This window comes from Acomys minous (genome assembly GCF_964271855.1).
Source record: "Acomys minous genome assembly, chromosome: 13".
NCBI classification, from domain to species: domain Eukaryota; kingdom Metazoa; phylum Chordata; class Mammalia; order Rodentia; family Muridae; genus Acomys; species Acomys minous.
In genome coordinates, this window is record NC_140495.1 from 74,016,116 (window position 1) to 74,033,360 (window position 17,245).

Sequence of the window (17,245 nt, forward strand, 5' to 3'; positions counted from 1 at the left end):
ATTCTCCCCTGTCACTTTTGAGAGCCAATTTCCTCTTGTCTTCTGTCTGCTATGAATAGATTTTAGGAGCACAATGTTGTTAGCTAAAATATGCTATTCGGTTTGACACTGAATTTGCTCTATTATTTCCCATCTTACTTTGGAATTGCTTACTCTTCTACATCAGTTTCTTAACCTTCCATAGGGAGGCTACCTGCCTGGTATTTGAGTTGTTTCATTAACTTCAATGCTTTACCTATCTTTCCTTGTTAGTTACCTCATAATGACTTTGAAAGATAGCATATACAGGGGGAGGTAATCCCTCTCAAGAACATTCATAGGGGAGAGGAATAAGGGGAAAATGGGAGGGAGGGAAGAATGGGAGGATACAAAGGATGGGCTAACCATTGAGATGTAACAAGAATAAATTAATAATAATAATAATAAAAAGATAGCACTAGCATTCCAGTGTGTTTTTTAGATTTGTGTGGCTGGCCTTAGTATAAACAGCTGAGCAATTACTAACTGCCTCTTCTGGCTGCTCAATTCGCTTTACTTATAATAATTGGAAGTAATCCAATACAAAATGTTCTATTAAATTTTACATTAGTAATCTAACATTTCTAGATCTTCATCAATAAACTATTTTAAGTGAATTCTTAAAACTACATTGAAGTTTCAGGAAAAACACACCTTGGCCTTCTATATTGCTACTCAATATGATACATTTAGAAAAAAAACAATATGTGCTTTCCATACATTTTCTGTAACTTTATTAGTAATTAAATGAATACACAATTGAAGAAAACAATTGCACACATAGCCACAAATATTATACTTCTGTCATGAAAAAAATATTATTGAAATTTTCTTTAAAAAATAAAAGTCTTATATGCATGCTCAGAAATTCCAGCAAAAATCGAATCCATAAACTGCAATCGAAAAGCTACTGCCTTATTATAGAAATTCTGAGTAAATGCTCTTTTGTTCAGTTATGCCTTTAGAAAAAAGATTTCTGACAAAAAAAAACACCTAAGAAAAGTGTGTGTAGACTTCAGCCTCTTTAACGTACTTTAAGACAGCAATACAAAAAGAACTCTGTGGTATTTTTGTAGACTTTTTGTCTCATATTGATTTTTTGGGGGCATTATTTTGTGCCATTTTTCTCTTGTTTTTGTATATTTAGGTTTCTGGTATTGTGTTTTTGTGTATCTATGTGAGGTGGGATTCTTTGTTTTGTTGTTGTTGCTGTTGTTTTTGTTTTTTGTTTTTCTTTTGTTTGTTGGTGTTTTATGTTTGTTTCCAAAAGAGGGGACAGTGGGTGGGTAGGAATGTGGGGAGGATCTGGGAGGAGTGGCATTAGAATATCTGGATGCACTCCAGCCAGGGAAGCAGTCAGCTAACTAGGGCTGTCACTTCCCCTCCCTCAACTTCTTCCAATCACCCAGTCTTACCACCCCTGTAGCAGACCACCTGCTGCCACCTGCTGGCCCTTCTTTCCCCTCTACCCCCATCTCCCATGGATCACGTAGATCTTCTCCTCCAAACTTCCTTTCCAACACATTGTTTTATCTTATCCCCCGGTGTTGATAGGCATTCCCTAGGAACACACAGCCAATAAATCCAGGGAAGCGCTTAAGATAATTTGAGATCTTCGCCTTTCCTTCTGCTCCTCCAAACCGAACGGCACGGTCTTATCCAGATCTGTTATAGACAACTAGCACCACACTCCCACCATTCCAGCCCTACCACCATCTCCAGTGTCTCACACAGCGGAAGCATAAGACAAGGACCTGAAAATATAATAGATACCCTTAAAGAGGAAATGAATGAATCCTTTTAAAAAAAGAAAAAGATCTATGAAAACTCTAGTAAAACAGTGGAGGAAAATAAGCAAATAGCACAGGACTTGAAAGTGGAAATAGAATCAAAACAACAAAACAAAACAGAAAAACAAACAGGTAAAAATGTAAATGGAAAACTTAGGGACTCGAACGGGAATGACAGAAGTAAGCCACACCAACAGAATGCACAAGATGGAGGAGAGAGTTTCAGGTATTTGTTTTACACATCTTATTGTATTATTTATGATATATATTAATTATTTGATAGAAGAAAATTCTTTTCACTTACTTTTGTACAAAGGATATCTGAACAGGCAAATTAATTTTTTTTCTCAACTGTGTTTTCACAAAGTTAGTAATATCTCACCTGAGTACAACAACTTCTGAATACTTCTGAATTTTGCCTTTTACTAAAATATTTTCCCAGTTGATTTTTTATTTGAATATATCAGGAGTTTAGAAAACAAGTATATTGTAGGAAGATGGTTTTCTTTTCAATGAAAAACAGCAGCAACAAAAAGGACAATACTCTTTCTAGCTGTATTAGCAAATTCTCTTCCTGTCTGCTAAGAAATGCTTCTCAGGATTAGATGAAATACAGTCACTTTTCAGTCCCTGTGCTGTTATGTAGATGATTTAAGTACATACTTCTGCGTGCAGATTCCAACAACACTCTGTATGAGCTCTTGGAAAAATTAGAGAAAACCAGAAAAAGGCATAGTAGCACTGCTCATCGAAGGGTTTCTCCCTCAATCTCCTCTAAAATTATATACCTGATGGAAAGCTACTACTTCTGAGAAGGAAACCTATCTATTAAAAGCCCAATATCCTATTGTATAACAATTTAAAATATATAATTGTGCTCCAAAATAAATATATCACAACTGCTGAGAAGATATTGTCTGTAGAAAACAAACAAACAACACCTATTTGATAAGCCCGTGACTTCAAGTGCAGCAGGGAGTGTATATGACAGTTTGTACCATTAAATGTAACGTGCTTCCTCAGTCCTCTTCAACTTGGTCATTCAAACACTCTCATACAAACTCAGGGAATATATTTTTTGTTATGAGTGTCTTTAAAATGTGTTTCCATACAACTTCCCCAGGGAAATAGTGTCTGTTCCCTGTGACTACTCATGTGGCTCTTCCCTCTCAGCTCTTAAAGGTTCCTTGCTTTTATTTCAATCTTTTTGTGGTACTTTGGCAGTTAATCTAAATTATTAGAGCCTTTCCCCTGTATAATACAAACACTTAAAAGGTAGCTTTCACTTTCCCAGGCATGCCCACACCATTTTTCTTTGTACATTATCCTTCAGAGATAATATTTCTTTCTCCACCCAAAGTCTGAGACACACAAATATACCAATTTAGCTGTGTATTGTCATTTGCCTTAGCTCACAGGATGTCAAGAAATTTAACTACAGAGAGGAAAGACTCGATGTGACATACCTGGGTCCCAACACTATAAAGCAAAATACGTGCAGCAGATATTTTTCTCTCTTGACTTTTATTTATTCTTTGACAATTTCATGCATTTATTCAGTATACTATGGTCATATCCAACTCCTCCATTTCTGACCTTTAACTATGCCAGTACCACTCCTCAACATGTCTTCTTTCTAATTTCTGAATGGGGGACCATACAATGAAGCAGCTTACTGGTGTTCCTAAATGTTTTCATTGAGACGTAGCTGTGGCACTCATGAACTTGGTCTGTATCATAGGCAGGTCTTGAACTTTTGACCCTCCCACCACAACATTACAAGTACCTGGGATTCTTGGATGGTTTTAAAATGTTAGCATACATATAAGGATTTGAAATCAGAGTGACATTACAACTGTTATTGAAACAGTCCATATTTGCAGAATATTTATATATTTTATTAGTTGTAAAATGACATTTCTGAATCTCATTTTTCCACAAATATAAGTGAGGGATTCTTGAAAATATCTGGTCTGTAACAGGATACTTAATAACAGGCACTTAATAACTATGCTTCCTGCTGTGCTTGTTTGCCATCTTTCTATTTATATGGAATAAGATTGGCCATGCCTCTTAGAAGAAAACTGTTACATATATAAGCATAAATTCTAGACCTGGGAAAGGCCTTTAGGAAGTCCATTTTTGGCTCTAGGATCTCCCTTCTTAGGAACTAGCGTTTTGAGCCTTTTTCTTTTTTAAATCCAAACCTCTCATGCCTCATGCTTTGGCCTGCTTTCTTCCCTCATAAGGAAATGTTCTGCTAGATCCGTTTACTCATAGTTGAAAATGACTCATGAGACTGAATGCTCCCTGGAAAATTTGCATTTTAACAGAGCTCAAAACTGTCCAGTGTATGCAGGTTCCTTAGCAGCAGAATGTGGGCAGTCATAGAGCTCAGGGGATGGGAATTGCTTCCTCTTTAAATCTGGACTCTCCACAGGCATCACTAATTTTACAAACTTGTTACACCTCTTGTCTTTTATGCTTTCCTCATATGAATGAGATTCCGTACATTTCACTCCGAAGAAAAAGATGGTCACATGCATGCCTTTATGAGCCATGCAACAAGGCTTTGGACTAATTTGGGAGTTAAGCATTACAAAGGCACAGTTGTCATGGGAAAGCGCTTTCAGTCTCTGCCCTGAATCACTCATGCATCTTCAGGGAAGCTAAAAGGTTTAAAACTCTCTGTGACTTTAACCTCCGATTTATCTCACTTCAATGTATTCTCTCCTATATTCTAATTTACCCTAAGATCTCTTCATCCCTTTCCCCCAGTCTTTAGGGTGTAAGTCTGCCATCTGCTTAATTTGTTTTACTGTGCAGGATTTAGCTGGAAGCGTAGTGAAAAGAAAGCACTTATGCTTAGTGGCTTTCATTTCACAAGTCTCAGGAAAACAAGGTCTATAAAATCAGCTCAGAGCTGAACATCCTTAGAGGCAAATAGCAGAAGAGGTGGGTCAGAAGTAGCACCAGGTTTAATGTGTGAAAGACAGAATGTTTCTGCTTGTTTGGAGAATGAGACGGAAGGAATAAAAAAACAGGTAGACTAAGGATTGATGATAAGGCTATTTTTCTTAAAAAATGGATGTAGCATGAGCTCTTTGTATAAAACTGACTAGTGCTCACCCATGTAACTGTGGACTTGGCCCTTTGTGTACAAATGTGTCCCTCTGTGAAATGTGAATAACAAAATTGCCACAGGTTCCTCCTACTGCAGACAGCATTCTTTCATCGTCCAGGCACACTGTCTGCGTTTACTGTGGTCTTGGCGGCTTTTTGAGTCAATGCATTCATCCATTTTACAGTGCTTTCCTGAGCTCTACAATGAACAAGTAATACTAATAAAAGCATGGGTCCTTGGGCTCCTTGTGCCGTCTACAGTGGCTCCTGACTCAACTTTTAATTGTTCTGTAATAGAGAACAAATAACCACTGTGCACTTCATTATTTTCCTGTTTAAAGTAATGATCACCACAGTTCCCAGTAAGTACGTATGAAATACTCAAAAGTAGTTCCTGGAACAAATTAAGTAATCAAGGGCTTTAAACTCTCTCTCTTTTGAGTAAGAAATCACAGAGGTCAATTTTCTTATTTTTTTTTTAAATTAAAAATCATTTATCCTAGTTACAGAAGTGTGGTAGTCAGGAGGGAATAGCTAAGAAAACGAAACTTTTAGATGTCTGCTTCTGAGTTCTAGGCTTTAGTGCTGAGGAGCGGAGAAGAGCTAGGGAGTGGAGGGTTGTCCTCAAAAAACACCTAGGCTGAATCAGATTGCTACACAGAGAAGACACATCCATTGCAAGTAGCATGGAATCAAGAAGAGCTCCTAACTTTTAGGCAATATGTTTAAAACAGATGACACTTGTAATCCAGTCCATCATCATACTTGAGATGTACTTACTGTCTCTCCAAAGGTTGATAAATTGATGTCTCATTCACTTTTTGTACTTAGTTCCAATATCGTGATAGTGAATGACCTAACTCACTTTTGTTTAGCTTAGATGTCGCTCTGAGTAAGTGTGCAAACTGTCACTGCATAATAAATCTAAACAGTCCCAAATGTCAAGTTCAAATTAAGCTTGCGAGCCAAAGTAAGCATCCAATAAACATTTTCATATGAAAAAGACGAGAAGGATGAATAGTATACAGTGACCAACCAAAGGCCAAAGGTTAAGGGAAGTTGTGTCAATTTCTTGGTCAGCTTGTTCCCATTTGATATGCGTTTTACCCCAGAGAAGTTTCAGAGGTTACGGGCAGGATTTATTTTCTGGAGAAGCATCGTTTGGTAAATAACTTCCTGTTGGCTTTGAGATTGTTTTAGGCTTGGAAAAGAAACCAGAGCTGACATTCTACGACAAAATAATGCCTGAGAAAACTCAGAGACTTTTCTTCTCTGTTTAATCTCTGGTCTGTTTCCTCCCACCCAAGCTTGATGAGTCTCACCGTAAACATGAATTTCATTTAGTAGTTTCTGTCTCCTAGAAATGTAATTTAGTGGATGTGCCTGGGGCAGTGAGGCCACTGATCTATCCTTTAAATCCAGGCTGAATTAGGTTACACTATGCTTAATAAGAGTAACTTTTTTCTTTATTTTTTGGACAAGAAATCTAGAAAGAATGCTTGGGATTAACCAGGCTTTACTTAGAATTTTGACATTTTCTTGAACTTGAATTTGTTGCATTAATTACATTTTGAAACAATGAATTAATGTTGGCTATGGGCTTTCTGTATATTGCCTTTACTATGTTTAGGTATGTGCCTTCAGTCTCTGATCTCTTCAAGACTTTTAACATAAATGGGTGTTGGATTTTGTCAAATCCTTTTTTTGGCATCTAAGGAGATGATCATGTGGGTTTTTTTTCGTTCAGTTTGTTTTTTTTGATAGATTGCATTGATGGATTTCCATATATTGAATCACCATTGCATGCCTGGGATAAAGCCTACTTGGTCATGGTAAATATTTTTTATGTGTTCTTGGATTTATTTGTGAATATTTTATTAAGTTTTTTTCATCAATATTCATAAGAGTAATTGTTTGGAAATCTCTTTTCTTGAGGGCACTGCACTTTATGTGATTCAGGTATCAAGATGACTATGCCCTCATATAATGAGTTTGTCAATGTTCCTTCTGTTTCTATTTGTGGAATAGTTTGAAGAGAATTGGTATTAACTCTTCTTTTAAGGTCTGGTAGAATTCTCTGCTGAATCTATCCGGCCCTTGCCTTTTTTTGGTTGGGAGACTTTTCATGACTGCTTTTATTTCCTTAGGAGATATAGGACTATTTAATTTTTTTTTTTTACCTGATCTTGATTCAAGGACTTTTGCTCAACTATGTTCATAGCAGCTTTATTTGTTATAATAGCCAGAATCTGGAAACAACCTAGATGTCGGTCAACCGAAGAATGGATAACTGTCATACATTTACATAACAGAATACTATTCAGCTATTAAAAAGCAAGAAAATCTTGAAATTTATAGAAATGGATGGAACTAGAAACAATCATCCTGACTGAGGTAATGAAGACCCAGAAAGACACACATGATATATACTCACTTATAAGTGGATATTAGTCACATAATACAGGATAACCACACTATCCTCCACAGAGCTAAAGAAGCTAAATAACAAGGACGGCCCTATGGAGAATGCTTAATTCTCATTCAGAATGTCAAACAAAATAGACATTGGAGGCAGTTGAAAAGAAGGAACAGGACAGGAAACTACCATAGAGATCCTCTGAAAGACTCCACCCAGCAGAGGATCCAAGCAGATGCTGAAATTCACAGCTAAACTTCCCGGTGGAACACATGGTGGCTTATGGAAGACTTGGGGTATAGAAGGATCTGAAGGGGACACGAGCTCAACAAGAAGACCAATGGGGACAACAAACCCAGTCAGAGAAAGGGGAATAGGGTCTACTTTTGACATGGACTCTGGTGCTCACTAATTAATCACTTTTCCCTGGTGAGGAGGCCTTTCCAGGCCACAAAGGAAGAGGATACAGGCAGCCCAGCTAAGCCTCGATAGGCTGAGGTCAGATGTTAGGGGAGGAGGGCTCCCCATTTCTGAGGACATAGTCAGTTGGGAGGAGCATGAAGGAGGGAAGGTGGGACCAGGAAGCGATAAAGGAGGGGGCTGCAAACCATATGTAAAGTGAACAAATTTAAAAAATAAATAATTTTTTTAAAAAATCAAAATAAATCATAAAAATAAAATAAAATGTATGTGGAAAATGGACTACTGAATTAAAATATAACATTCCTGGATTATGGTTGTTTTTTTTTTAAGTATCTTTTTAAATTTAGTGTCTGCATGAGTACCTCAAACATCTCATACTGATCTTGGTCTTATTGAACGAAGCTTCCCAATTTTCTACAGCTTTGGGCATCTAATATGCTATTTATTTATGTATCTACCTCCTTTGTTTTTTGTTTTGTTTTGGAGTCGTGAATTTGGCATTTTCATCTTGTATAACATGCTTACATAAACTTCAGTCACTTTGACCTGTTGGATCGCACATTAACATGACATCAGTTGTTTTGAACCAAAATGTTCTCTTTCTCTCTCTCTCTCTCTCTCTCTCTCTCCCTCTCTCTCTCTCTCTCTCTCTCTCTCTCTCTCTCTCTCTCTCCTTTCCTTCTTTTCTCTCTTTTTCCTTTCTCTCTTACTCATTCCTTTTTACTCTCTGTCTCCTCCCCTCCCTCCCTCCCTTTTTTTCTTTTCTCCTTTCTCTCTCTCTCTCTCTCTTTTTTTTTTCTTTTTTCTTTTTTGGCTTTTCAAGACAGGGTTTCTCTGTGTAGCACTGCCTGTCCTGGACTAGCGTTGTAGACCATGCTAGACTACAGTGTATATTAGTTGGTCAGGTTTGATCAAATGTGCTTTGCTATGGCTGGTGGGATTATGGAGACTGGACTACATTACTGCAAAAGAAAGATGAGTAAGTTCCATCTCGGGTCTGCTTTTCCTCTCAAGATATCCTGGCACTGTTGCCCACCAGGCTGAACTGGAGGGAAGGAAGCTTAGCCAGGCAGATAGGTTAGGGTGGATCTCAGTTAGTGAGTGCAAGAGAAACAACCTTCTCAGGAGACAGTCTTCAGTGAAAGAGCTTTCTTTATCGTGGAGAAGCAAGGGCTGTATAAACCTTGGGTCATGGGTAGGGTTATTTGGGTTGAATGTACATCAGTGATTGAGGCCAAGATGCTAGGAATGCTTCCTTTGCATGAAGAAGAATTCCAGGTGCTTGCTAGACATGTCCTTATAGGGATAAAAGAAGTTTAACCTGAAACCTGTCCACCAGGCTACGTGCCCTGGGACATTCAAGCCCAGGGCAGGGAGGAAGCAGTCTTGCTCATGCTGGTCTCAGGATGGACTTTCAGGGGTTGGACATGTCTTGACCTCACTCCTGCTCAGGACTGGCTCCCCAAGTCCAGTGGCTTACTAGCCCCACAAGTAAGGATGATTGTGAGTGATGAAGGGGAGAGGTAATTTTAAAGATGAGTAATGGAGAAGACAAATGATTGTCATTATTAAATTGATAGGTATGTTCCCTGGGAGGCAGAGTCTGCCTCTTCAACTCTGCGTGAGGGAAGGCAGAGAATAATAGGATCAAACTGAGGTAAAAGGTGTACACATTCATAAAAGATGGTAGCATGTTAAAAGGAACTTTTCTATTCTTGTAGTCAGAGGGACATCTCTCTCTTCGGATGTGCTTATTTCTACCTTTGTTGTCTCAGTTCAATGAGAGATCAGGATTTCATTTTTCATATGGTAGTTTGCTCTCTGCCATTAAGTGGTTGTAGTAAAGTTTGTAAAATGTGCACTGTTTGCATTGAGGAAAGTAGTAAGAATGTTACCTTAAAGACAATTATCATTCCTCCTGCACAGTAATTAGTACACAGGGAACATATTGAAATGCTTTGCATAAGTATAATTTTATACCCTTAATTCCATTTTGTATTAAATACAGTTACTTCTTGTATGTCTCTACTTTTCCTTACAATCCTCAATAATATTGCCATTCAAAATACTTGGCATATATCTATAATTTTGAATAATAAGAAAGAGAAAATTGTAGGCAAGTACTGAATAAAATTGTTCCAAATGATTATTCTTTAGCAAATTTCAGTTGAGTACTTTAAATTTCATCAGCATGTATGAGTACATTTAGTTCAGAAATTAAGCAAATGTTTAAGAAGTGATTATATAAGCTGGCCTATTCTCCTGAATGTATGTGGGGGGGGGGCAGAACAAGATGTCTCAATGGTACATAAAGCATCTTATGTCCCACTCCTCCTCATCTTCACCTGGAGCTTTTTCTCCCATGGGCTCCAGGAACACATCCAGGCATGACTTACCTTGAACTGAGAAGGAAATAAAAGTATAACTTGATGAGTCAGTTTTTGAAAGGACTTTAAAATACGTGTGTTCGTGGGACTAATTTTATATTCAATTTCTTGTTGATGCCAAAACCTTCCTTTTCCTTTGGGGTACTTGTATAACCTGACTTTGCAGAGAACTAGAGAAGAATTGGATATTCCTCGACTTCCCTTGAAGTGGATGCAATATTATAAAATTATGATTATATATACACTTGTCTCTTAAGAGGGCTTATGTAATGTTACAGAATATTCTGTATTGAATTCAAGAAAGGATAAAAGCCAACCATTAGAAAAAAATTTGTTTTGAAAATATTTTATGTAATAAATCAAAGAAAATATTTGAGTCCCTACTCATTGATGCATGAAATGACTATAGGAGTTCCACACCTGGGTGTCTTCACAATGGAGCACCCTAGCTGCATATACTGCCAGAGTTTTCCGCTTAAAAAAAGGGTACACCATATGAGTAAATCCACTATTTTAGGAAAGGAACACAAGATTTTCCAAAGATATATACAATAATGACAATTCTCCAATTTTACAACACTGTGGAAGGATGTGGCTGTTGCAAAGGTTCCATCTCTCATGTGTCATAAATCTCCAGGGGCATTTCTTTCAGTTGCAAGTTTAGGAACTAAGTCGGCTCACTGCCACATTTTCCTTTGTCCCCCAATGAGGCTGGCAGCTCAGATTAACTTCTCCTCAGCGTTGCCCAGAGCTTACCCGATTGAAATTTTCAAGTGTTACACAATTTTTCACTGGGTGACTAGCATATGGTATATGCTACTAGGTTTGAAATTATGGAAATGTTAATGAACAGTTTATACATGAGTTTTCAAAGGCCCCCAGCATTTAGAGAAGACTGGTCTGTGAAATATCCATGAATGAAAATTACCCCAGGTATCTGCTCATTGCAAGATCTATAGATGTGTGTATTATATAGTCAAACAATTAAATGAAAGCTGAATAATGCTGATTGCATGTGACATGAATTTGCTCATAATTTTGCTTAAATAAGAAAGTGACAAACAGAATTTGTCCACATCTTCATTATAGACATGGTTAAACAAGATATTTGGAAAGAAAGTAATGTATTATTGAAAGTGAAAATGGCTCCTGTGAATTTTTCCTGAATGCCACTTGGATAAAATAAACATGGTTTAACATCTGTTTCTTATACAAAATATGTGGTTTTCTTTCTTTCTTTCTTTCTTTCTTTCTTTCTTTCTTTCTTTCTTTTTTTTTTTTTTGCTTAACTCTGATCAGAAATGTCTTTCTCTGATGAAATTAATATAGTGAAGAGGTTTCAGTTGATCTACAAGTATTATAGGAAATAACTTTCGTTACTGGATATTTTAATGGCCAGAATCCCCATTCTCTCTCTTTCTCTCTGTGAAAATATATGCATTATAATAAATGTATATATATTATATATAGTGTTTACTTATATAAATGGTCTATATATTATTACTGGATAAGTGTGGTGAAAGTACTTATTAATATGATATATATTTAGTATTTGGTACCATGTGTCAATTGGGAACTCATTATTTTTCCTATTCATCATCATTGAAATCGTTTTTCCTTTCATTAAAGTTTACTATACCACATCTAATTGACTGGGTAGGGAGAATGGAGCAGAAAGGCAGCTGTGTTAGGAGAGTGGTAATAATAAAACAATTACCACTAGTTTTCTTCTCTGTCATTGAACACACAACTAGCTCAGTTTTCCTGAAGTTAAATGGCTGTAAAGTCGTAATAGTCCAAATTTAATAATTTCACGCTAAAGTATGTCCATTTGAGATAATTTTTTTCCATATATACTTGAACATAAAACACATATTCCAAAACTATTGTCTTTGGTGCCAGCAATATATTTCTTCCTTCTCATGTATCAAATGATTAAGAGTGAGAAATATGTATTTTTTTATTCTCCCATATATTAACTACTCAATGACTTTATTGTTCCTAACTTTAGTTTTCTCTGATGCAAGCATAGTGTTGAGAAAGCTCAGCTCTGGTCCTGAGAAAAGGTGTACAGCAAGAGGATAATGCTAGCTCTTGTAGCAGTGGGTGGGGTCTGTGAAGTGACTGCAGCAGTTTTAAGTCTTCTCTTTTGCCAGTTTTTGAAATCCCAATCCAGGTTTCTCTGCTTTATGCATCTCTCAGCATTAAGGACTAGTGAGCCAAATTTACTTTGGCTTAATTTAGGAGGAAAGTCAATCACATGTGAGTGGCATCCTTTCTTATGCATGGACATCCAGGTGACTTTGATCAAACTTTTGTTGATTGTTTTGTTTTGTTTTGTTTTTAAGATGGTGAAAACATAGAGATGACTCTGTTGGCTTTAATATAAATCAGAATTTCTTTCAAGTTCCTGATATTAATTAATCATGGATGAATATCCTTATATAATTAAAAGTGTTTATTTGAATTTAATATAAGTCAGGAAATACTGAGATTTTATGTCTTAAATTAGCCATGAGAATATACAGGCTTAGGTAGGTAGGTAGGTAGGTAGGTAGGTAGTTAGTTAGTTAGTTAGTTAGTTAAAAGTATGTAGATAGGATAATTTATAGTTACACTTTTGCCAGTTACTATGAAAAGTTTTTCATGACATATAGCATAGTTAATGCATGGATTAGCACCTCAGCTTGTGCTTTATTTGTACTCCCAAATGTATATGTATTTATAGCTGTAAATCTATATCTGTATATACATATAACTTTTTAAAAGATACTTTCTACTTTTCTTCTGTCTGGAAAAGTATTATTCTCTAAATTACCCATGAAAAGTTTGGTGCAGAGAAAATAAGTTTTCATATATTGCTAAATACTAATTTCGTTTTCTTTATCCACATCGATCTTCTCATTTCATAAAATACATGATTTTATGTACTACCATATGCCCCACATATACATCTAGCACATGTTTGTTGATAGAGTATGTTTCTGTCTTCTTTATACACTGCATAAAATGGTTACTAACTCCTATGTCTTTGAAACTCAATCTTCTGTGAGCCCATAACTATCTGGATGCAAATACTTGCTCCTCAAAGGAATAAATAAAGATTAGATTCTGAAAACTGACTTTCAGCTTATATAGCTTGAAATATTGTGTTTCTCCAGAGATATATTCAGGACTTTCCAAGTGTATACTATTGTTGACTTCTTAACCCTCTAATGGGAGCTTGTTATTGAAAGGAAATTGACAAATTGATGTATAGATTTAGATACATAATGTGGTACATCTAAAAAAGTGCATAGGTAAATAAAGCTTTAATAAGCTTACAAAGTTAGGAATTCTATAGATTTTTGAAGGCTGATAACATGGCTCATCTTGTATAAATGATCTTGACATGTCAGGATATGGATGTTGGATTCATCCCTGGAGCCCATGTAAAGGTGGAAGGAGAGAAGCCATGTCATTAAGGCCTGTGAATTCCCTAGAACAATAATCATAATAAACAAAATAAAACTTTTAAAATATTTTCCATGTACAAAAACTGTATGTTGCTTTTACCCAAATTTATCACTATGTTGTGTGATCAATCAACGAGAACAAATGAAAATCTGGAGCATCTTTTATTTCCTTATGTTTCACAAGTGCCTGCTTAAGTTTTGTCATAAAATTTAGTGCATAAAGAGTAAAATTCAGGAAAGGTTGGCTACAAATTACAAAATTATAATAGAAAACTAAAGCAAACAATAATGGAAGTAGTTTGCAATTAGTAAATAATAGAGAGATGAAGGAATATATTGAAGGTTTTTTTCATAAGATGAAGAACATTTTCTTAGGATTTAGATACATTTTTATGTATCTAAAATTGGCACAGATTTACTTAATAATTTTCTTAGTCTTTGTTCTATTGCTGTAAAGACACCATGGCCAAGGCAACTCTTATAAAAGAATACATTTAATTGGGGCTTGCTTACAATTTTAGCGACTTAGTCTATTGTCATCACGGTGCTCTGCATGGCAGCACATGTGGTGCTGACACAGTAGCTGAGAGCTACATCCTGATCTACAGGCCAAGACAGACAAAAGGGACTGTGCTTGGCATGGACTTTTAAAATTGTATATACGTGTAATAATATAAATGTTTATGTAAAACATAAAACTATTAAAAATAAAGAATATGATAGACGTTGCCCAATGTAAGCGAGAGAAAGAGTACACCAAGGACATTAACAAACTAGTTACAGAAAGATAAATATTAGGAGACTGAATTTTAGTAACAACCAAAATTAGTATAAAAGGAAAGAGTTTGTGCTGCAGATTGGCAATCACTACAAGCAGTAGAAAAGATGCATCAAATAATCACTGATATTTGAGGTCTACATGGAGAATAACTGGTTCTATAATGTAAATGTGCTAAACATTCTCCCACATCAATAAGTATCCTATCCATTTCTGTGATCCAGCGTACTCCTACGACTATATAAAGATGTACTTGCACCAAAATGTAAAATATAGCATTGTTCTAGAATTAAATGTCTAACAACAGGTTGTTAAATTATAATTCATATATGAGATAGAACTTAAAGTAGATATTAAAACTTTATGTAAAATGTCTGCATTGCTGTGTTTACTTTTTAAAGCCAATTAAAAGTAATATGTAATATATATATAAAGAAAAACCTTACTGTTCATCCCCAGTGACATACTTCCGCCAGTGAGGCCATACCAAGTACAACAAGGTCAATTCTTCTCAAGTAGTACCACTCCCTGATGACTATGTATTTAAATATTTAAGCCCATAGGATGGGGGCATTCTCATTCAAGCTCCCACATTCTACTCCCTGCCTGTAGCTATATTATAATGCAAAAATGTATTCTATTTAACTTTATTAGTCCCCACAATTCATGACAGCCCCCAAGACTTTAAAATTCCAAAATTCAAAGTCTCTGAGACACATAAAATTCTCTTAAATATATCCCCCTTGAAAATCAAGATCAAAAAGCAGATTAAGTATTTCCAACTTACAGCAGCACCGGATGTATATTAGCAGTCTAAAGCGGGGGAAAGGAAACATAGTAAGGAAATATTGGACTAAAGAAAGTCTTAACAGCAGCTGCTCAAACTCCAAACACTGAACCACACCCTGCCCCCGTCCTCTGGTGCCCCCCCCCCACACCCCCATGTCTGATATCAAAGCACTGCTCAGATTTCCAACTCCTTTCTGCTTGATCGACTACAACACATCTCTCACTCTTGGGCTGGTTTCACACTAGCTCTACATCTTTCCTATGCAAGTATCCCACTGGGGACATCTCCAACATCTTGAGGTGCCCAACAGAATCTCAGTGGCTTTTCTTATACATGGAAGGAGACTCTATAAACCCTTTCTTGTATCCTTGGCTCTAAAGTTAGAAACATGTGGCTGTGACTGAGGCTGCCAAGTTCTGCTGCTTGCTAGGACTGGAACTTGGTACCCTGTTTCATTTACATCTACAACAGCTTTCTGTTGTCAATGATTCCCTTCACTGTTTAAGCTTTACTTTCTAAGTCATTTCGCAAGTTACATATTTAGCTGGCGGGGTGTTTTCTTGAGGCTACCCCTTCCTTAGTCCACTTAACAGCATGGTTTCTTTAAGTTTATCTTCTTGAGCACAGGATTAGCATTACCTATCCTGGTGCTCTTCATCTTTTCACATTTTGTATTTCACTTGCTTCTTTTCATTGTAGATCTTTATAAGAGTGACTACTACTAGCTACACGACATTGTCAATACTAGGCTGTCTTAAAATCACTTCTGCCAAAGCCACTATTCCAAAACTCTTCAACTTAGTCCCATAGAGATTTTTAGGACAAGAGTAAAAAGGAGTTACACACATATGTACAACCACCCCCACACCCCCCCACACAATTTTTGCCAACCACCCCCACACCCCCACCCACCCCTATCCCCCCCACACAATTTTTGCCAAAATATCACAAAAATTATATCCCAGAGCACTTATTATTGTTCTTCCTCCTGAAACCTTCTGAGACAAACCATTGTAATCTACATTTTTCCCAGCAGCACTGTCTTCCATATTCCTACTAGTAAGGCCCATTGAGCCTACTTAAAAGTATTTAACTGCTTTCCTAATCCAAAGTCCACATCCTGGCAGCAAGCTGCGTGGTCAAGCCTGTGACAGCAATACACAGTTCCGAGTACCAAATTTGTCTTAGTCAGTGTTCTATTGCTGTTAAGAGATACCATGACCATGGTAACAAGAGATACCATACCAAGACCATGGCAGGTCTTATGGTCTTAATTGGGGATTGCCTACAGGTTCAGAATTTTAGCCCGTTATCATATCATGGTTGGAGGCATGGTGGTATGCGTGATCTTGGGCAAGTAATTGGGAGCTAAAATTATGATTCACAGACAGAAAGAGAAAAAGAGACTGAGTAGTCTGGCATGGTCTTTTGAAATTTCCAAGGCCATCCAGAGTGATACACTTCCTCCAAGAAGAGCACATCTATTCCAACAAGGCCACACTTCTTAATCTTTCTCAAATTGCTTCTCTCTGCACTCAAATGTCTGAATGTATGGGGACCATTCTTATTCAAACAAACACAATATTCTTGTTTGTGAGGCTGGTGAGATGGCTTAGTGATTCATAAAGTTGTTGCTTTTGCAGAGCATCAGAGTTCAGGTCTCAGTAACCACAGGGGTAGTTTAGCCTTCCATAACTCCAGTAAGAGGAGAGCTGATGCTCTTTTCTGGCCTTTCTTGGTACCTGTACACACACACACACATACACACACACATGCTTGTTTAAAATACTCACTTTTCTGCTCTGTTATTATGCAAATTATAATTATTCCTATCTTATTATGAACATCAGAATCCTCCACACCTAAAATGTAGTAGCAGTGTGGGCTACAAGTAAACCATCCATTACTGACATGCTACCATAGAAAAACTACACGTGTTGTCATTGTGTTCTGTCTCCAAGTGGCTACCCAGAAGCTGTGTCCCTGTGACTGCTTTGCTGTAATGCATATTGTAATGAAGGCCAGACCACCACTTACTAATAAATTTTTGAACCAACCACTTGTA